The 22,387-nt window shown below is 44.0% G+C and overlaps 2 non-coding genes and 1 pseudogene across 2 annotated transcripts; 2 read left to right on the top strand and 1 right to left on the bottom strand.

Moving 5' to 3' along the window:
* The first annotated feature begins 14,990 nt into the window (after positions 1 to 14,990).
* Positions 14,991 to 15,063, top strand: Trnak-uuu. Its single transcript has one exon. It is a non-coding gene; the product is annotated as a tRNA-Lys (tRNA).
* Positions 15,064 to 17,236: 2,173 nt separating this feature from the next.
* Positions 17,237 to 17,308, top strand: Trnam-cau. Its single transcript has one exon. It is a non-coding gene; the product is annotated as a tRNA-Met (tRNA).
* Positions 17,309 to 18,852: 1,544 nt separating this feature from the next.
* LOC102004259 lies at positions 18,853 to 20,406 on the bottom strand (annotated as a pseudogene).
* Between the last annotated feature and the right edge of the window lie 1,981 nt (positions 20,407 to 22,387).

The raw sequence follows: 22,387 nt of genomic DNA, 5'->3' as shown, positions 1-22,387 counted from the left end.
CTTTTTTCTGCTATTCATTCCTCTGTGAGGCTGTAAATCAACAGAAACAAACGAACCTCACCAATCACCACCTCTTGGACAGGATCTTGCGTTTTGAGATGGAAAGAGGCCGGCCTTTCTTTCCCCACTGATGGTCTTGAAGGAGCAGGACCTACCCTGCTCCCAGCACTGCTGCTGCCTGGAAACCAGCCTATGGCAAAGACTAGGGAGGCCCCAGGACCATTGCTGACAGCCCCCCAGCCCCCTAACCCCAATGGGCCATGACCAGTGCTAGGGTTCCTCCTGGAGATTCCGCAGAATGTCACAGCAGCAGTGGTCTCTGTGCCAGCTTGCTGCGGAAAGCTTTGGCAGGACAGCTGACCCTGCCTTGAACACCCTCTGCAGCTACACAGGGGGTGATGGCCAGGCTAAAATGGGCGAGAAACTCAGACCTACCCCTTATCTGGATGGCTGTCACCTGACACCTCTAGATGACTTTACCTTGAACGCATTTACCCCATCATTTTTACCACCTTCTGCAGCAATTCTGGAAGTCTACCTTTCTGTGTGTCTTTCCAAGATGTGATCCAGAACATGGTAAATGCTGCTGCTGAGTGCCATCCCACAGAAAGGCAGGCTTGTAAAACCATGATGATGTATCCTCACCAGTGTTCACTGCTCTGACACCATGGAACTTGTGGCTCTTCCCCAAAGTAAAAATGACCACGAAAGGTAAATGTTTTGAATGAATTCAAGGCATCATTAAGGCAACCACAATGATGTAATGAGAGACACTCATGAAGGAGAACTTTCAGAACTGCTTTGGAAAGTTGTAGGAATGATGGGATAAATGTGTTTGAGGTAAGGGAAGGTATTTTGAGGGAGATTAATGACTGTGCACCATAATGTAATCAATTTTTAAAAATTAGACACTTTTAAAATATATGTGCTTTATGACAATAAATTTCTCTCTGGCTCAGTTTCTTCACATTTAAAATATGGATTATGTTATCAAGGGTGTCTTTCTTGCAGTTTGTATCATCACTCTGTGATATTTCTACTAACATTTTTCTAGCCTGAATCTATGAAGCTTTGTCCAGCCTCTTTGAAAGTGATTCTGCACACATATTACAATCAAATGAGGAGTTAAAATACAGGAAGTACTCAATTTAGAAACTAAACTTGAACTTCCTGTGGGCAGCAGGGAAATCTGAGTTTTAAGTTGATCTTTGCATGTTTAAAAACTTCTACAGAGAAAGTTGTGATTTATATGTCTATGTGTTTATGAATGGACATCTCTATAGAAAGTGTTGACAAATTGCTTCATCCTGTCTCCCTTTACACCATGTGGAGTTCTTCCTGTCTTTAGACCAGCAGCTGTAGAAGCAGACTGTACTGAGAGGGACATGCTGGTTTCTCATGTCCATAATTCAGAATACAATTCAAAAACTCTGTAATTGGCATTAGTATCTGTATTATGCAGTCAAGAATAATAAATACCTTTAATAATAACAAAAATAATACATTTCCCTAACATTATTACAGACAAAGATAATGATTGGATAAAAAGCATTGGGGTATTGTGTCCTCATCTTATTCACTGGACCTGGAACCACGGGACTTCCAACACTTCCCCAAAGTCAAAATGACCATGAAAGGTAAATGTTTCAAATTGATTCAGGACATCAGGGCGGCCATGACAATGTGGCTAAAGACACTCATGAATGAGGACTTCCAGAACTGCTTCAGAAAGTGGCAGGAACAATGGGATGACTGTATTTGAAGCAAAGGAAGGTACTTTGAGGCAGAGCTCCATGAGTTAGGGTTTGACCTAGCACCCTAGTTTCTAGTATTCATCCCTTGATTCATTTCCCAATTAGGAAAGTGGTTTCCTAATTGCTGATGGTTGGGATTTACATGAAGGTGCAAGGGAGTGCCTGCAGTTTATTCATTTTGGTGTGGCAGTAACTAAAGCCTGGAGATAATCATTCATTTACTCAGTTTCTTGAATAACTACTATATGCAAAATCCTATTTTCGTTACTACCTGGTCCTGCACAGCTCTTGAAACTTCAGAGGGAGGATGGCAGAGGTGAAGAAAGACAGTGATCAATATACAAAAGCTGAGGTCAAGTGGAGCCCTTTCTTCTGATGGGAGAAAGCAAGCTGTCCAGCACCCACCATGCACTTATTTATATAATCAGCATATGAATGAGTTCATAGAGAGTTTAAGGGTAGGGTAGCATCTGGGGCAGGAAGAAAATCTACTCTATTAGCAGAACAACCAGTCCTGGTGGCTTCACAGGGACAAGAGACAACTGTCTGTTTTATCCAAGTGAAGGTCAAGTCATTAGGCTGTTCAGCTCCCTGAGCTGTGCACACTTCTCATAGACGTTGCCAAACTCGTGAGAGGCAGTGGCCTTGTCCTAGAGACCCAAGATACAGACAGCTTCACTCCCAATATGTTACAAGGGCTACAAAGGGAGTAAAAGTGACAAGTTACATATCCTCATGTTTGCTTTGGTTAGGTTTGAAGGCTTGCATATGGAGTCACACATGAATCAAATAATCATGAACTAGAAATTGTGAAGGAGCTGTAAATGCTAAATGGTCCAGTCAAGGAGTCATAAACACCACCCAAGTGAAAGGCATTTGAGCCAAGAGCTCAGAGATAAGATAGGGTGCCTATAATGTACTTATTATTTTTTTTATTTTCTATGTTCTTAATGCTGCGGCATTTGAGGCCTCACTGAGCTTGGTATGCCCCTCCAAGCATTAGTTATTTCTTAGAGATAATGTGAGGAAAAATGGATATAGCTGTGAGGAAAAATGATATATCAACAGCACAGCACCTGCCTAACAAGCATAAGGTTGTGAGTTCAATTCCCAGTACCTAAGTAAATAAACATACTGAGCAGCTGGTTCCCAGGAAGCTTTGATATGTCGGCTATCCAGTAGGAGCCAGCATACTCCTTTCCCTACTGTATCTCTGGCTCTTAGACTAGGTTTCTTTTCCCCTGCCCTTGGGCCAAGTATCAGATGACCTGGAGCCTATGAAATGATTCAAACTAGCTAATTCTAAAATTGGATATTCTCTGATTCAAAATGTGAGTTGGACCAGGAAGGAAATTCCAGCAAAGTTGTGAACTGGAAAGATAGAGCAGGGGAGATCTCGATTGCTGAGAAGGAACAGGAGAATACAAAATATGGCCTAAGGGCATCACAAGATGCAGGAGGATTACACACTTTGCAGCCCCAAAATTACAAAAGTGACTTTGCTTTGAGAAGAAAACAGAGTACCATGCTTCAAAATGGCAGTAACATAGAGAATCTCTTCCTCAGAATTGTATTCAGAGTGCCCAGTGATCTAGACTTTTGACTCCTGCATCGAAGAGAGAGGGAAAACTGGCTACTCCTACAGCTGGTAGTAGAGGAGTATTGTGGGGTAAGGAAGGCTTCCACACAGATTTCAGAAGGCCTGAGAGACCAGGCACTGTGCCCCTGACAGGGCAATGTGTGAAGCTGAGAAGGTAAAGCCAAAGTTGTAGTGGAGACCCTGGAAGTTTGGAAAACCCAGGAAAGTGGATCATCTGAGGAAAACTGCAAGGAGGAAGCAGGGTGGACCCAAAAGAGAAGCCATGGGAGGTACAACCGCTAGATGTGTTCTTGGGGTGGAGCCACCCAAGCCCTTTGTAGTTCACATCTTGCCACAGATTGCCTTGGATAGTCCACATAGAAGTACAAGACTTAATGTTTGCCCTGCAGGATTTTGAACTTGCTTTGGTCCCATTCCTTTGTATCTACTGTTTGTATCTTTTGGAATGGAAATGTCTATCTTGTGCCAATGAATGTTGGAAGTGTTTAACTTTCATTTGGGACTCACAGCTAAGACTTTGTCACAGGAAACTTTTGATTTGGACTTTTCAGCAATACTGAAACTGTTAGGACTTTGGCAACTCTTGGCAATAGACTGAATGCCTTTTGCATAAAGGAATGTGCATGATTCTTAGGAGTTCCAGGGGTGGAATGTTATGGTTTTTGTCTAGATGTCCCCTTAAAGCTTCATACAGTCAGAGTTTTTTTGGGAGGTGGTTGAATCTAGACTGTGTGATTGATTCATAGTGCAATGCTGGGATTAAGGGTGCTTGGATTAAGGATGAGTGACTGCCAGATCATTTCACTGATTGGATTGTAATCTGTCATTCTGAAGAGTCATGAGAAGGCCAGTTGGCAGAGCACAGGGTTCTAGGAGGATGGGGAGAGGAGGCTGAAGAGGTTAGCAAGGCCTGCTTGTTAGCTTCCTGTCTCTGCAAACACCTCAGGCAAATCAATTTAAATGAGCAAAGCTGTTTGGGGTCATGGGTTAAGAGATTTCCATTCACAGTTACTTGGTCCTTTTGCTTGGGGCTACAGTGGTATAGTCTACCATGGTGAAAGCATCTGGTGGAAGAGGTCTGTTGACCGTAAGGTGGTGGAGCTGCTCATCTTTCTGCTGGTCAGAAAGCTAAGAGACAGGAAGAGACTGAAGTCCCAACATTTCCCTCAAAGGCCACATGTGCCCCCAGTGATCTCACTTCCTGTGTGGCTCTTCAACTTCAAGGTTCCACCACCAGTTGTGCCACCAGCTAGTGACCAAGATTTTAGCATGTGGGCCTTTGGGAAAGAATTAGGATCAAACCATAGCACAAGGCCCTCTATACACCTGATAAGCCATGTTGAGGATGTTGACTTTTGTTCAGGCTGAGAACTGTGATTTTATTTCCAATTTTGAAAGTAGGGACAATAAGAAACAATAGAGTTAATGGTTCATCTCTGATGATGGTGAGCAACAGGGTGGGCATGTCCTTCTAGTGAGTCTTGGAGCGCCAAACGGACGATCTCCTCCATTCATTTCTTTCTTCTTAGTTTAGCTTGTTTGGAGTGCTCTCCTTTCCATCAACAGGAGCTCAGAAGGGCCAGCTTTCCCTTGCAAGCTGAGGCCTGGATGAGCTTAAGTTTGTATCTTTACTAATTGCCATCTGGATTTCTGAAGTGGGAAAAGTTTTCTGTTGTCCTGAATAAACTTTTCTTCATATGTCCTTACCCAAGGATAGAATTGTCCAAGGTGGAGGTGTTAGTGAAAGAAACCAGAGATAAGGGCAATGGCTGGTTTTGAAGCATAAAAAATAATGTACCATTAACAGATAAGGGAAGCAAGGAAGACAACTGGATTTCTTTCTTTCTTTCTTTGCTACCAGGAATCAAACTCAGGACCTTGCACTTACCAGGCAGGTGCTTGTGCCACTGAGCTACATTCCCCATCCTCCAACAATTGGATTTTTCATGGGAAGACTCTAGGGTTGTTTAAGTCAGAAAAGGTTTTAAGAGCAATGAAATAGTAACAGATGAAGAAAATAGTCTGCTGTTTTGGAGGTTATCCTTTGGTAAGTAAAGGAGAGAAGAGATTGGATTGAGAAAAAATGAGTTGATGAGGAATGGACATTATACCAATTATCTGAGAAGCTCTCTATATATGAAAATATGATTAAGAAGGAAGAATCACAGATATGTTGAAGGTAAAACAGAATGAAAACATGGCTGAGTGGATTTAGAAATAAGAGAAACGTAAAAAAAAAAAGAAAGAAGAGAAACGTACCTCTTTAAGCCAACAGAAAGGAATGGGTATGAGTATTCTCGATATGAATTGCTTTCCTTGAGTTCATGGACTACATGCAGGGGAAGGCATGTATATATGTATGTATGCAATTCTATGTATATATGCAATTTGTACAAAGAACGAGCAACCCAAAACAGGTTAAGAACTGCCCCTATGAAGAAGAGATAAGCAAATATTTGAGAAATCAGATCACATGATTTTAATTTTAGCGCAATAAAGAGACTGAATGAGTAACTAGTTTTAAATTAGGAAGAATTTTACTGTATATAGTCAAGATTACCTCTAGAGCAAAGGAAGAAGGGATTTTTCTTGTACTGCTAATGCTACTTTTTAACGTTACATGTTACATCTAGAGAGTGGATATGTGTATTCATTCTGTAAACATTTCTAATATTATGAATATCTTGATGACTTCCTGACACTTTCTTTTTGAGACAAGGTCTCCCTATTTAGTTCAGGCTAGCTTTGAAATCCCTACGTAGCTCAAACTGGCCTTGAACTTGCAGCGATCCTCCTTTCTCAGCCTCCTGAGTGCTGGGATTACATGTGCACCACCATGCCCAGCAGTTTGCTAATACTTATGAGAAGTTTATTGGGAACAACTTGGCAAGGAGATAGTGTGAACCCAAGCACTTTGTCCCCCTCCCACAACTCATTTCACATGAACATGACTGATAATATAAAGAGACGGAGGAAAGCCAGAACAAGAGCTATAAAATAAGAAGGATGCTGTCTCCAGGCCAAAGTCTTGGAAGAATTACTGCTGATCTGTTTAAAGGACCAGATTTAAAGAAACAGGGTTGACCTAACTTGGCCTCTTGGAAAGAATAATGTGCTTTGGAAAATGGTGCAAGACTTACCCCTTCCCCAGACACTCTAACTCGGCTGGGCAAAGCATCCCACAAACAGGTGAACACAGACAAGCAGAAGGTTAGGGAGGCAGTAGAATTCCCTCCTGCTGCAGGCAGCTTTAATGAAGACTCAAAGTCCTGTTTAGCAGTTGGCTTTCCTGTTGGAGTAACAACCCTTAAGAGCGACTGTCAGGGAAGTGGAAGGAATTACATAAGAAATGGTTAAAGCAAGCAGAAAATCAGCATAGTGATGTGTGGACAATACTTCTTCCCAGTCAAGTGGTGAGGTCCCAGCAAACAGTTGTTATGAGGGTGATTCCTCAGCTGGTTGGTCCCAAAAACAGTTGGGTCTCTCAGAGAATCAGTCATTCTAATGAGCAGAACAATGGAGTAGGCAGTAAGTTTGCACACTTGTGCGCACATGCACCCGCACACACACATTTTTCTCTCACCACAGCTGTCCATGAAAAATTTACAGAAACACTTATTTTAGTTAAGTTTAACAAAACATCTGTGATAATTTAAAACATGTTATCCTGATGTTTATGACTTACTTTCCAAAGAACTATTTTTGCAGATTTGGGCTATTTATTTTGGTATTTTCTTCTATGTTTCTTGGTTTTTAAATTTTAGGTATTATATACTCACGAATTGGTATAGAAAATGAGGATTTTACTTCTCTCTTCTCAGCCTTCCCATATACATCATGAAATTTAGTTAAATCACCTTTTCCAGGCAGGCTTTTGTACCACTGAGCTATATCCCTTGCCGACCTTTGATGTTTATGTGGATTATATAAATTCAGTTCACAGGAGTGCCACATTATGTATTACAGTTAATTATCATTTCCTATGAAATTTTTGTTTTTCTGGAGGTAGTTAGTAAAGGTTTTTTTGCTTAATTTTTTGTACCAATTCTCGAATTCAGTGGTAAATATATAAACCCATCTCAAAATGGTTGAGATGGTCAGGTAATATGTAAGTTCAATTTTTTTTTTTCTTGGTGACATCCTCTTTCAATTTCTTTGCCTGGTTTTGGATAATGATAATTCTGGCTTCATAGAACGAAATAGGAAACAATCCTTCTTCTGTCTTCTAAAGAAATGATAGAGAATTGATACAATTTTATCCTAAAATGTATGGTAGATTTTACCAATGAACACATCTGGGTCTGATACTTTCTGTTTAGAATTATTAATTACTGATTCACTTTCTTTAATTAACTTACTAAAAACAGCTTTTGGCATCATTGGTTTTTCTGTTAATTACCTGTTTTTATTTCACTGATTTTGACTCTAATTTAACTTTTTGTTTACTTTGGATTTAATTTAATCTTCTTTTTCTAGTTTCCTAAGGTGGTAGCTCCAGTGATTGGTTTTAGATTGTCTTTCTTTTTCTTTCTTTCTTTCTTTCTTTCTTTCTTTCTTTCTTTCTTTCTTTCTTTCTTTCTTTCTTTCTCTCTCTCTCTCGCTCTTGCTCTCTTTTTCTTTCTTTCTTTCTTTCTCTCTCTCGCTCTTGCTCTTTTTCTTTCTTTCTTTCTTTCTTTCTTGCTTTCTTGCTTTCTTGCTTTCTTGCTTTTATTCTTGTCTTATTTTGAGACAGGGTCTCACTATGCAGCTCAGGCTTGCCTTGAGCTCACTTTGTAGCTCAGGCTGGTCTCAAACTCACAACAATCCTCCTGCTTCAGCATCTTGAGTGCTTGGATTACAGGCGTGCACCATCATACCTGGCTCTGTCTTTCTTTTGTATTACATACATTCAATGCCATAAATGTCCTTCTAAGTCCTGCTTTTGCTGCATCTCACAAATTTTGACAAAGTGTGTTTTAATTGAGCTCAAATATCTTTTGTATTTCTCTTGAGATCTTTTTTTGCATGTATGTGTCATTTATAGGTCTGTGTCTAATCTCCAAATATCTGGGGACTTTTCAGCTATCTTTCTGTTACTGATTTCAAGTTTAAGAACAGAATGGTCTAAGAGCAGACATCGTATAATTTCCATTATCCTAAATTAGTGAAGATGTGTTTTAGAGCTCAGAGCATACTCTGTATTGGGGAGTGACTCATGTGACCTAGAGAAGAATGTATATTGTGCTGTTGGATGAAGTAGTCCATAGAATGTTCACTCACTGATGTTTTTTGGTTCCATATTGTTTTAACTGATTTTCTGTCTGCTGTACCTGTCCATTTCTGATAGAGGTTTTGGAAGTCTCCAGCTATAGTAGTGGATTCATCTATCTTTCCTTGGAGTTCCATTAGTTTTTGCCTGGTGTATTCTGACACTGTTGTTAGGCACATAATATTACATGTAAAGGTAGTGGGTATGGGAAAGCATTCACTTGTCAAAATTTCTGTATTCAGCACTGGTAAATTCATTTGGAGAGGAAACTTTTGAATATAATGAATGTCAGATTTTTTCAGCCAAAGAGCATACTTTCTCATCGTAAGAATGCACACTGTAGATGAACCCCACCAACATAATGAAACTGGATCAGCCTTTGCAAGAGAAGTTATCTTATTCAGCATATGATAATTCCTACTGGAGACGACTCTATGAGTGTCTGAATGTAAGAAAACTTTTGGTTGCTGGTCAGACCTTATCTTTGGAAACATTTATAAGGTGAGGGGCAACAGAAATGTAATGAATGTGGGAAAGCACTTGTCAATTCATCTCTTGCATGATGTGGTAGAATTTCCTGGTGAAGAATTGCTGAATATAGAAGGGCCTTCAGCAACTGCATCACATATGTTCAACATGAGAGAATTCATACTGAAGGAAAAACTTACAAATGTAGTGAGTACAAGAAATGCTTCAGCTACAGTTCTTCCCTTTCACCAAAGAATTTACAATACAGAGAAATATTAGAAAAATTAAATGTAAGTTTGGGGCTACAACCAAATAATGTCAGAAGACTCCTAGAGAATAGAAGGCCTATAAATGTTAAAGATATGAGACAATATAATTGCTGTCCATTTCCCCCTCACGTACTGTCTTCCACATCTGTCCCTTGGCTTACCTATGTAGTCACAGTGGTGCTCAAAGTGTTGGAAACAGTCTCCCTAACATCCTGTAAGGTGAGCCTATGGGAGGGGAAGCTGTGTATGAGTCTCTCCTTATTTAGCTGTTAGTGTAACCACCACATATATGACTTGAGTAATCACTTGGTTTTCTGTTCTTGATTAAAGCAAAGAATTTGCATAGTTTGGAGGTCTTACTGTACATCTCTTAGGAGATTGTTCATCAGTGGCACCCTTATTTTTGTATCTACAATCCACATGTGTTGACCTCTAGGTAAAGAAAATGGTAGTAAGATAACACTTAAAAAGGAAAGAAAGAAACTAAATAAGCTCCATGGGCAAGGGATGGTCAGAGCAGCACAATGACCATTGCACCTGAACATGCAGCCCTGGCAGCCATGTTTTCCAAGAGGTGGCTGTGCCATGCCAGGCTCTCCAAGCTCTTTGGCTGGTTTTACTTCAGAGCACATCCCAAGAAGAGGGAAAGTGGTTGTAGCCTCCCATTGTGGCTATGTTGGGGTGAGATGAGCTGAGCTGCCCCAGGGAGCATTGCTTGTCCACATAGGTTGTGCAGGTGACATGGTGAATGTGACTCCATCTTGTTTCTGGGCTCCACTTTAGAAAATCACCTAAGCTCTAGATAAGCTCATTCCCCCCACCCCTCCCATTCAGTTAAAACCCACAGAGGAAAAAAACAAGTCAACTAAAAGACAAACAGGATGAATTGTGGGTTAAGCTAAAATTTTAATTGCATCTTGCTTGACTAACAAACCCCTAAAAAACGTTAACCTTGTGACATTCTTGTAAGATTCCAGAGTAAAATAATATAGCTACCATGGTTACCTATGAATGTATAAAAATTCAGTACAAAGCTCCCTGGGGGTTGGCACTTCTGACTGGCTACAGTGAAATATCATCTGCTGGCAGTAAAGTTTGCTTGTATCTGTTCTCGGCCTCCATGAGTGTTTGTTGATATCAGCAGTAACATTTGGAGGCCCCAGCAAGATCTCTCATGTTGAAGGCCCTCCTAGCCTTGCTGGTTGGCCTTCAGATGGCAGGATGCCTTGGTTGACTTCAGCTGGCCACCTGGGATGCTGCAGCTGCAAGATGAAACAACTGGGCCCACATCCCAACCTAGGTAAGCATTTAAAAATTTGGCTCCACTTTGGGCTTGTCCAGGGACATGTTTTTCCAGACTGACATTTGGTTAATCTTTGTGAACCCGGACTTCCAAATACATTTGTCACCTGGTCTCAGTGTGGCCAGGAATTTGATCAGAACTTACCTCTGATTTGGTCAGTGCTGGTCTCTAAAATTGTTCCAAATTGTCAGTCTGGAGCAGTAAGTATTCCTGGGACTGTTTTGTTTGTCTGTGTATTTTGTGCCTCCCCAAATGCACTGGTGATTTCAGGTCACCATTGAAACTGTCACTAGGTCTCCAGCCTTTCTTACCCACCATACTCCTGTACCTGGAAGCTTCCCCAAGGAACCCAGGTCATCTACCATGTACTATCTCAGGAACAGCTACTTTCTTGAATTTCCTCAGCCTTGGACTCTCGTTTTGATTGCTGGTAGAGTGGGGGAGGGAAGACTTGCCTAAGCAGGTTAACTTTTATTCTAAATCAGGCAGCTATGGGTGTAATTGAGTATAAGCCAACTGTCCTGGACTGTATGATTAAGAACTTTGACAAGTTTAAGAGTGATTATGGGGTGAAGATGAAGCCAAAGAGGCTTTGTACTCTCTGTGAACTAGAATGGCCCTCATTCGGTATAGGCTAGCCATCTGAGGGAATGCTAGACCCTCAGGTGACCAGCAGGATATGAGAAGTTGTCACCACAAATGCTGAGCACCTAGACCAGTTCCTTACATAGACTGCTGGCTCTGTGCAGTGCAAGCATTACCCCAATGGCTTAGAATGTGTGCTTGTGGGTCCCCAGATTGGGTTCTGGTGATCAAAGGCAAGTCCTCAAGAAAAAACTGCCTGTGTTACCCTTGGTCCTGGAAGAAGAGGACACCACACCTCTTCCTCTTCCTGTGTTACTGCCACCCTGTTCCATGTCCCCCTTGTCACCCTCACCAAGAATCCTCATGAGAACCCATGATGGATTCCAGCTCAGTGGATGAGGGGACATCTGATGAGGGGGCATCTACCTTGGGATCAGTTCTGGCACTGCCCCTGTGACAGATGCCAGCGGTGGGGGCAGGAAGAGAGGTCCGATCTGTCATGGTCTATGTTCCTTTGAGTACAAGTGATTCATATAACTGAAAAACCCAAAATCCCCCTTTCTTAGAGCAGCCTCCAGCTCTGATTATCCTGCTGGAATTGGTATTTAAAACTCATCATCCCACTTGGGATGACTGTCAGCAAATATTGCTAACCCTATTTTCTTCAGAGGAAAGGGATAGAATTTCAAAGGTCGTAGAGGATCAGGTTAGACTAGACACTGAGGGAACTAAACAGGATAAAACAGAGATGATAAGAGCTATTCTACTCTGAGAGACACCCAGTTGAGACCAAATACTGCAGAAGAAACACAATGGCTGGAAGCCACCACCAGGCTTTGAGGAAAAGTCTTATTGTAGCAGCCCAGCACCCTAAAAATTTAAATAAAGTGGCTGAGGTTATCAGGGATCATCTGAAAGCCCTACTGGTTTCCTCAAGCACCACTGGAGGCATGTCAAACTTATACTCCTTTTGATCCACAGGCACCCAAAAATGCCCACATTGTTAATGTGGCTTTTGTCACTCAGTTGGCCCCTGATATACATCATAAGTTATAAAAACTGGAAGGGTTTGCAGAAATAAATATGTCTTGGTTGATTGAAGTTGCTCAAAAGGTGTACCATAATAGAGACGAGGTCAGCAAAAAGAGAAAAAACAGGCAAGCAAAAGCACTGGTGGCAACATTTAGAAGAGCTAAAAGGGTTAACAGTTCAGATAAGCTCAAGGGAAAACCAAAGAAGGGGGGTACGTCAGACCCCCTTAGACCCCGACCAATGTGCCTATTGCAAGAAAAAGAGACATTTCAAGCAAGAATGTCCACAGAATGTCCAAAGAAAAAAAAAGTGTTTGTGATAAGAGTCAGGAAAAGTTTCAGAATGATGGGGTCATGGGTCCCTGTCTCCCAGGGAATCCATGATAACTGCAAGTGTAGGGGGAAAACCTGTCAAATGCCTGGTCAGCACTGGTGCATGTCGGTGGTCATAGCCTGTGGCCCCAATTACAGATAAAAAAGTACATATTGAAGGGCTAGCAGGTCACTCCTTAACATACTCCTTCTGGTGCCTCAGCAGGTTCAGCGAGGACTAAAGGTAGGTGGTCATTCTTTTATACTCATGCCTGACTGTCCCTGCCCCCTCTTGGGTCGAAATCTTCGCCAATGGGGAGCCCAAATCTCTTTCACTCCTCAGGAGACTATTTTAACTATAGGAAAAAAATCCCCACAGAGGCTAACGTTCTGACTATTATATTTCCCATGAAGGAGGAATACGGCCTCCTAGACTCCAGTACTAAAGGGCAAGCCACAGGGAAACCCGCTCTTCCTTCTTGGACTCAACATTTCCCTGAGGTCAGGGCTGAAGATAGTCCCCCAGGTTTAGTGGCCCACATGCCCTGGGTGGTGATAGAACTGACAGGACACGCAAAACCGGTGCACCTGAGAGAGTACCCAATGGCTATGAAAGCCCAAAAAGGACCAACTTCAACCTAAGACTGACTTTTGTTTACTTTCTACCATGCTCAATGTCAAGGGACTATGGACTTCAGAAGGAGGAAGTCCCAGTGGCCCAGGGCAGTTCTGGTGGGTGAGGTCTGTGTGGAGGCCCTGGGGAGGCACGCAGGTCACCCTGGAACTGAGTACTAGGTCTGCAAGAAGGTGGTCTTAAAGCAGCACAGAAATGGACTCAGGTCACAGCCATATGGTAGACTCAGAACCTTCATGGCATCACCCTCAAATCCACCACCACCTTGTCAGAGGCCAGTACTCACCCCACAGCCTGCGCCTCCCCGCACCACTCACCTTGTGGAGGCTCAGGCCGCACACCACAGATGCCAAAGTCCCTCACTGAGTCCGTGACGGAGGGTCTGGGCCCTGGGCCCTGAGGCTGAGAGATGGGGACCCTGAGGACCTCAGCCCTGTTGCCACAACAGAGGGGACCTGAACTGCATAGCGAGACCTTGTCTTAAAAGAAAAAAAGAAAAATCCAGGTGAAAGGCATTTGTTAAGAAAGCAGTTGTGTATGAGCCTGGAACTGGAAAGAGTTTGGAAAACCACCAGAGAGAAACAAACTCTGGCCAGAAACAATGGGTTTTTTGTTTGTTTTTGTTTTTGAGATGGGGTCTCACTATGCAATGTAGGCTGGCCTTGAGCTCACTATGTAACCCAAGCTGGCCTCAAGCTTACGGCAATTCTGCATCAACCTCCCAAATTCTGGGATTAGAGGCATGTGCCACTATGTCTAGCAAGACACTGACTCTATTTATTTATTTAGGTTTTCTTGAGACAGAGTCTCATTATGTAGCCCAGGCTGGCCTCAAAGTCACTGCGATCCTCATGTCTCTGCCTCTTGAGTGCTGGGATTACAGGTGTGTGCCACCACGTCTGGCTGAGACACTGGCTTTTAAAGCCCAGAGCTGTTAACATCTAGGTAGCACTACTTGCCAGTTTATGATTTCCATCTGACTTGAGCAAGAATTCTCAACTGATTAGTAACATCTCAGAAGCCTGTGTGGGGATCCTGAAGCAGAGGGCAGGCAAGGGTGATGGTGCTCAGAGGCTCAGGGAGCAGCCCATGTCCGATTCCCACCTTACGTGTGCCCAGGAATCCATGCCAGCCAGTGACATTGCTAAGTACTGACTTTCTATGGTTTCAGATTACTGATACAAGTTATATCTACACTTCAGAAGAATTTCAGTTTATGACGAAAAATGTTACATTTTTCTGGAAAAATATTAAGGGGTTACTACATTTATCAAAATTCTTTTAGAGGAGTAAGAACACTGCCAAAGCAGGGCCACAACGTCATCCTGACAGCGCCTTCCTGTTTAATATCGTGCTCATTCACCAAGAAAAACAGATGGGAGGTTTTATCAAATTTGACAGATGTTTATGATTGTCCTCCAGTGGTCGCTTCCCTTTTCTCTTGTTCTTTTGTTATGTTTTAAAATTTTCTTTGTGTCTTATTGGCTATTGGTTATTTCTTGATGCCAGTTGGACAGGACAGGACGACAGATTTAACTGCACGCTCTGTGATTGTTACGAGCAATCAGTTTTATCTATTCTCTATTCCCACAAACTGTACACAATTATGGCTTGTTTTCTTGATGCTATTTTCATTCTTCCCTGAAGAAAACCAGGGTGGGTGAATTGAGTATGTGGAGTTTAAATGTCTACTGTTACCTTTCCACTGAAGAACCAGTTCACAGTAGTGTTGGACTGTGATAGTCATTTATCCCATTTCTAGATGGACACCAGTACAACTTATAGAGCCTGGATAGCTCAATTGGTAGAGCATCAGACTTTTAATCTGAGGGTTCAGGGTTCAAGTCCCTGTTCAGGCATCAGCCTTAGTATTTTCTGAAAATACTCAGACTTTTTCTTTAAGGAAATATAAGTTAATGTGTAACACCATCTACCTGCCTAGAGTGAGGAATGCCAGGACACCAGCTACCATCAATCTTGGGCGGTGGTGCAGAGTTGCTTAGAGTCATCTATTCCGAGCATATGATTTTAGCAGTTTTTAAACAATAACTTTGTGAGGAATGCACAGTACAGAGTTTATAGCACATGAAAAGAAAGGGCACCACCTCTGGAATAGGGTGTTTTAAAAACTGTATTTGAAACACCTACAAGTGAAGCATTCATCATGTCAAAATGCAAGTCTCCTCCCCTCCCAACCAAGCTACTTAGCAGATGGCGTGATCTTTCCCGTAATCTACGGCCACCATCACATTCGAATGATGAGCACAAAGGGCAGGAAGCTGCTTAAATAACGCTGCAGTATGATAAAATATTCAACCTACCCAGAAAGGGTGTTGATAATGTAGTCGACAGTACAGTGGAGTGTATTTTCTCAAAAATATGTGTCCTCTGCTGTCTAGGGAAGGATTGTACTCATTTCATTTACAGCTGACATGATAATATACATAGAAAATATAAAGAACCTTTAAAAGTACAGAATGTGTCAGCAAGAGAAAGGATAATCTTAGCGTATTAAAAAAAAGTAAAGTGAGGATGTAGCTCAGTGGTTCACCGTTTACCCAGCATACACAAGGTCCTGGTTTCAACCCCAGCACTAAAACAAAAGCTAAAATCCAGCGTATAGTGGTGGCCCCAGGAAGATTGGGATTATGTCACAGTTTGCTCCTGAGCCCTGGACCACTGGCCCCACCACACAGAAAGGTCAGCGTCTCCCACACAGTTCTTTGACCTGGAAGAGCCAGGCCTTTTCTGGTGCCATTGTATGTGCGACTGTATCTGTCACAGTGACTGGTGGCTCAGAGGTGAAAGAGTATGAAATCACTTGGGGGTGATTCTGTTGTGTTGTGCTGGGGATCAAACTCAGGGCCTGGGCAGGTAGGCAAGTTCTGTACCACTGAGCTACAGCCCCGCGCATGTCTGACATTTTAATAAATAAAATAGAACAGTAAAGGGAAATGCAGTCCATGTAGCAAAATGGACACATACTTCTCTGCACACAAATAAAATATATGTGATATTTATATATTGTATTGAGCTGAAGTTTTATGTCTTTCTGACTCTGGGTTGTAGTAAAAAAAAAGATGAAAAACCAGAACAGACATTTTTGAGCGACACGATTAGAAGAGGGCAACAGCCCCTTGGGACGTTGGAGACCTGCGCAGGAGCCAAAGGCCAAGCGGGACCACAGGTTCACTTTCCTCGGGTTTGGAATCGGAGCCCGGACCTGGCTTCTCCGGCCCTGTCTGCCTTAAGAACGGACAAAATTTCGGGATCTGAGGGCGCCCCGTTCCTGGCCTTGGTCTGAGGATCCCTTCCTCCGTCCACCTGGTTGCCCTAAGAAGGCCGGGTGTCAGCTGCGAGGCAACAGGCGACGTCGTCCCGTTCCCTGGCCTCTCACTCGGTCCCCATCCTGTCCTCTGTCCCCGTAGGACCTCCGTTCCCTGCCCCGCCCCCACTGTCTGTTCTTCTCCCGTCCTCTGTCCCCCACCCCTCACCCTCCGTCCCCAGTCCTCTTACCTGTCCGCCACCCTCTGTCCCCGTTTCCCACCCTGTCCCCCATCCTGTCCCCTGTCCCTGTCTTGTCCTCTGTCCCCCGTCCTCTGTCCCCCGGTCCTCTGTCCCTCGGTCCTCTGTCCCCTGTCCTGTCCCCCGTCCTCTGTCCCCGGTCTCCTGTTTCCCCCGTCCTCTGTCCTTGTCCCCCACCCCATCCCGACCCTCCCCTCCCCGCCCCGCCCCAGGCCCGGGGCGCTTTGCTGGGGTGCGCGGGATCCTAGGGGAGGGGGCACTGCGTCCTCAGCTCCGGATTCTTGGTTTCCTGGTTGGTTCGAAGGACCCGAAGCGGAACCCGAGCCGCCACGCCGCGAGCCGGGCAGTGAGCCCGGGCGGCCCCGTTTCGAGCGCTGCCCCTGGCTGGCAGATGAGCCCTCCGGGCCCCGCCTCCCGGACGCTCCCAACCTAGCGCGCGGCGGGGAGCAGGGCGCATGCGCGGTGGGACTCACTGAAGGCTCCCGAGGCGACAACCAGGGCGCGGTGAGCAGAGTGGCGCAGCGGAAGCGTGCTGGGCCCATAACCCAGAGGTCGATGGATCGAAACCATCCTCTGCTAGAAGTTTTGCAGGCTGGGCAAAGGTGAGCCTGTTTCTAAATCCCGCTATCCTCGGCCGTGCCTCCCCGGCCCAGGGCCCGCGGTTCCTTGCGTGCGCGTCGGTTCTGCGCCTTTGCTCCGCCGAGCGCGCGCACAAGCGGGCGCCAAAGCTCAGCGGCGCGCTCCGGGGGCAGCGGGGAAGCGCGGAGAGCCGGCCCGGCGGAGGGCGCGCTTGCCGAAAGCGGCTGAAAGGCCTTCCTGCCTTTATCCCCCGACCCTTTGATCGTGTGCCCCGGGCTGGCCGGGCTTCGCTGTGCTTATTGTTGCTTTTAAAGTCTCTTGGACAGCGTTTAAATTAAAGCTTCCCCCGGTCCGGTGAGGCCAGGCTCCAAGCGGGAGCGCCCGGGGCTCGCTCTCCGCCCCCTTCGCAGCCGGGCCGGCCCGGGGACAGCGACGCGAGGGCAGTCACCTCTGCGGCTGGGCACAGCCGGCCTCCAGCCGGGCCGAACTTCCAGGGCCGTCAGCCCCGCTCCTAAGCAGGGACGCGGTGACGGGGAAGGAGGCGGCCGAGCCGCGGAGCCCCCGGGGTGTCTGCCCGCAGCGGGGCTGGGGACAGGAGATGCGCAGGAGCCTTGGGTGTGCGTCTCCAGGGCTGCGGGTGGGGAGCCCCGCGGGAGCAGGACCCTTGCAGGGGGCTCCTGCTGTGCGGCTGAGGGGACCCGAGCAGTGCAGGGAGGGCCTCTCCCCACCTGCCAGGTGACTTCTGAAGGGACGCAGCTGCCAGACACCTTGTGACTGCAAGATCATTCCACGTGCTTAGATGAGAGCCCCACACGACGAGGTGGGAGGAGGGGTGCGGGCCCAAGGGAAAGACTGGTGCCAGATTGTGGCCCCTTCACGCACACTTTCATTATTTTATATATTCATATATAATAGCCATAGGTTACAAAGAGAAAAAAGTTGCCCAGAAAGTGTCCTGAAGGTCCCAAGTGGCCCAGAAAGTTTACTATCCACTCCCCCCACCACCTTGAAAGAGGGCTGGTGTGTTTTGTTTTGGTAGTAAGATTTAGTTTTCCGGCACTCTGAATGATTTGTTCCTCATATACACTGTAAAATTAATGACTGAATCATGCACGTAAGCCCCAGTATTTTATATTAGTGAGGCTGAAGTTAGAGGCAAACTTCTGTGCCAAGTTCATGACCATAATTTATATGTCTTGATACCAGGCAGCTCTGAACCACTGGTGGTGCAAGCCAGAAGGAACGTGTTAATGAGTGTAAGAAGTCTACCCACCTCTAAAAATGTTTCTAGCAGTGTTTAGGAAAATCAGATCTAGGCACGATCCAGTAAGGTGCACGTACACATGATTATGAATATCTAGGTAGTGCCCTTCCTGTTTCAGTCTTGCAAAAGCTGTTTAAAAACCCAGTTTCTGAACATAAAGGCTATGTTCAGAAACATGCAGTGCTCGTGGCTCTCCTGTCTGCCGCCTTGAGTCCATGTGGAGGGCATCGCGTTAAGGCACAGCCGGGCCCTTCGAGCCCGGATGCCTCTACCCCACGTGTCAGCGCTGGCTCGCCTGCTGCCCGGTTACACCACCAGTGATATTTTCCAGCATCTTAGCAGCTTTTCCTCTATTATGGTCTCCTTTCTTTGCTACTTGTTTTATCTTCACTTCAGCAGCTTTATTAACCAGTGCTGTGTGGTGCCCATTTGCTTCACAATAAGTTTCAGGCTCTTGAGCCTTGTGGTGCAAATGTTTTACACAGTTTCAGTCAGCCTGGTAAACAGGCACTTTCACAAGTTCTTGAAGATGCCGTGTTGAGCTTCCATCTGTATATGCAGTTTGTAGGACAATATTCACTTTTTCGGAGACTCTTTAAGGAAACTGCCAATCAGTGTTGCTGTTTTGTCTCCATCTGTGAAACCTGCCATCTGCAGTAGTGATACACAGTTCTGTCCCCATCCCCATGGTAGGAACAGCATCTTTCCTTAGACTTCATTTCCATTTCCTCTTGAGGTTCCTGATGACTTTTCACAAGGTCAGCGTCACATAAATGGTTGTGCTTGGTCCCATTGTTCAACAGCTGAACTGACAGTCCCTGTGAGAAGCACTGTTCCCTTTCCTTTAGCTTCAGAGCCGCATCGCAGTGGTGCCTCAGCAGCTGTTTATTGAAAGCGCTAAAAGCTTTGCCATCCCTTCCCTATGCCGTCTGCGCAGCCAGCCTGCAGCGATCTACGTTCGTCTCCCCTGCAGGAAGCCTGTTGAGTAAGTTCCACAGAAGCCTTAGCGTTTCTGATAGCAGCTGCTTTGGTTGCCTTTCTACCTCAGCTGCTGGTGTCTCCACACTACCTCATGTAGTGCAGCCGGGGTGTTATAATCACGGGACTGACTTCCTAAAACAGTCACTCCATTTGTGACAGACGGTGGAAGTTTCTCACTGCTGGGCCTGGTGTCTCTGCCCTGAGATAAAGAGGCATCTTGTTGCAGATCTACAGCTTCATTCTCACTGATGTCAGCAAGCTCTCTCTGTGCACCTTATTCCTCAGCATCTGCCAGACACAGTGTGCTCCTCCCAGGAGGGTGCCACTGTCCGCCTCAGGACTGTGTGATGCTCTGGCTGTGACAGGACAGCTAATAATCCCATGCAGTACACGATATGATGAAGGTGTTCCACCTTTGTTTGAAATCCAGCAGATGTGGCAGGGTGTGTCTATGAGGTGATGATGTTGAACGTTTTGCATGTAAATCCCTTATTTTTCCAGATGTGAGCACTCAGAGAATTGTAAATATTTATATATTTCAGGCACAAATTCTTTATCAGATATACACTTTGAAAGTATGATCTCCTATTCATTGTCTTATCTTCATAGTGTCCTTTAAACATAAGAGCTTTTTGTTTTGTTGAAGTGCAGTTTATCTATTTTTTTCCTTTTGTTGCTCCTACTTTAGGTGTCATACCTAAGAATCCAAAATAATTTAACCATATCTGCTCTTCTGGGAGCTTTGAAGTTTTACTCTTAGATTAGCTCTTTGCCTCACTGAGTCAATTTTTTTTTACCTGTACGATGTGAGGTAAGCATCAAATTTCTCCTTTTCGTGTGAGCCCAGCACCATTACTGAAAAGATGATTATTTTCCTTTTGAGTGGTCTGAAAACTTTTGCAACTCAGTTGGCCTGAGGCCCTTGGAGATGTTTGGGACCTCTCAATTACATCCCATCTATTGATACGTTTATTTTACACCAGTACAGTGTTATATTCACTTGCTTCCTAGTACATTTTGAAACCAGGAGCCGTGAGTCCTCTCTTTTGTTCTTTTTCAATGGTTCCATGCAATTTCACATAAATTTTAGATTCAGCTTTTACTTTCTATGAAGAAGTCGGCTGTGGTTCTGATAGGGACTGCCCTGGATCTGTAGAACAATGTGGGGTGCATTGCCAGCTTGAAATTAACTGCTTTGATTTGTGAATGTAGACTATTCTATTGATTAAGATTTACTTTAATTCCCTTTATCAGTATTTGTAGTATTTTAGAGTATGAGTTTTGCATTTCCTTTTCAAAAAAGCTTGACTTTTTATTGGTTTTGATGTTATCATAAATGAAATTACGTTCTTATTTTCATTTGTGGATTATTTATTGTAAGTGCATAGAAGTGCAGCTGATTTCTGTGTTTTGAGCTTTTGTCCTGCAACCTTGCTGAACTGGCTTAGTAGTTCTAAGAGTTTTAATAGGTTATTTAGGATTTTCTACATGCAAGAGCGTGTCACTTGCAAATCAGGCAGCAGTTTTACTTTTTCCCTTCCAATCCAGATGCCTTTTATTTCTCTCTCTTGCTGGCTTTTCCTGACTCAGAGCTCCAGGACAGTGCTGGCTGATGCTCAGGAGTGGATCTCGTGCATTGCTCCTGATGTTAGAGGAAAAGTATGTAGAATTTCATGCAGTGTGATGTTTACTATAACTTTGTGTGTGTGTGTATGTGTGTGTGTGCATGCACATGAGTGCACACGCTCGTGCACTTTATTAGGATTGAAGACATTCCCTTCCATTTCTAGTTTGTGAAGAGTTTTCATCATGAAAGATGGTTGGATTCTGTCAAATGCTTTTCTTTACTTATTTAGATAATCGCTATTTTTTTACTTTGTTGACATTTTGTATCATATTTATTGATTTCAAATGTTAAAAAATCTTGCATTTCTGGGATTAAATCCCACTTAGTTGTAGTACCTAATTCTTTTTATATGTTATTAAATGCAGTTTGATAGTATTTTGTGGAGGGTTTAGGATCTACATTCACAAGAGACTTCGGTCTGTAGTTTTCTTTCCTTGTGCTGGCTTTGTCGGCTTTGGTATAAGAATCCTGGTACTAGCTGGGTGTGGTGGTGCACACCTGTAATCCCAGCACTTGGGAAGCAGGAGGATCATTGTGAGTTCGAGATCAGCCTGGGCCTACAAAGTGGGCTCAAGACCAGTTTGAAATGCATAGTGAGAGTTTGTCTCAAAACAAAACAAAACAAAAAAAAGAATCCTTGTACTGGTTTCATGAAGTTGATGTAAATTAACTGATATAAATTCTCTGAATGTTTGGTAGAATTCAACAATAAAGTCACCTACATTGTATTTCCTTTTGCAGGTAGCTTTTTTACTACAAGTACACCTCTACATATTGTTCAGATTGCCTGTTTCCTCTTGAGTCAGTTTCAGTAGTTGATGTGTTTATAGGAATTTACTCATTTCATATAAATTTTCTAACTTTTGTTCACTTAGGGATTTAAGGTCCCCGCTGTCTTCTTATGGTTTGAGAGCACATTTCTTTTTAGTGATAAATGGCATTGTGTTGCATGAATGTACTACAGTTAGTTCATGAATTCACCTGTTGTATTAGCTTTCCTGTGGCTGTTTTCATTTTCGATTTCTAATGACATATGAGGGACATATATTCATACTGCTTTCCATCTATGGATCCTGTTTGGTAGGATGTGGAGGACATTCTTTGATTAGAATGCAGTGAGGATGCAATGATTTGTTTATTATTTGTTAGAGTTTCTTAAGATAAGGCTTCATTATACAGCCCGGATTAATCTTGAGTTTTTGATCCT

This window comes from Chinchilla lanigera, unplaced genomic scaffold, assembly GCF_000276665.1.
Source record: "Chinchilla lanigera isolate Chin_1 unplaced genomic scaffold, ChiLan1.0 scaffold00064, whole genome shotgun sequence".
Taxonomy (NCBI): Eukaryota; Metazoa; Chordata; class Mammalia; order Rodentia; family Chinchillidae; genus Chinchilla; species Chinchilla lanigera.
Note: the sequence above shows the minus strand (reverse complement) of the source record. Positions and strands in the feature narration are given on the sequence as shown.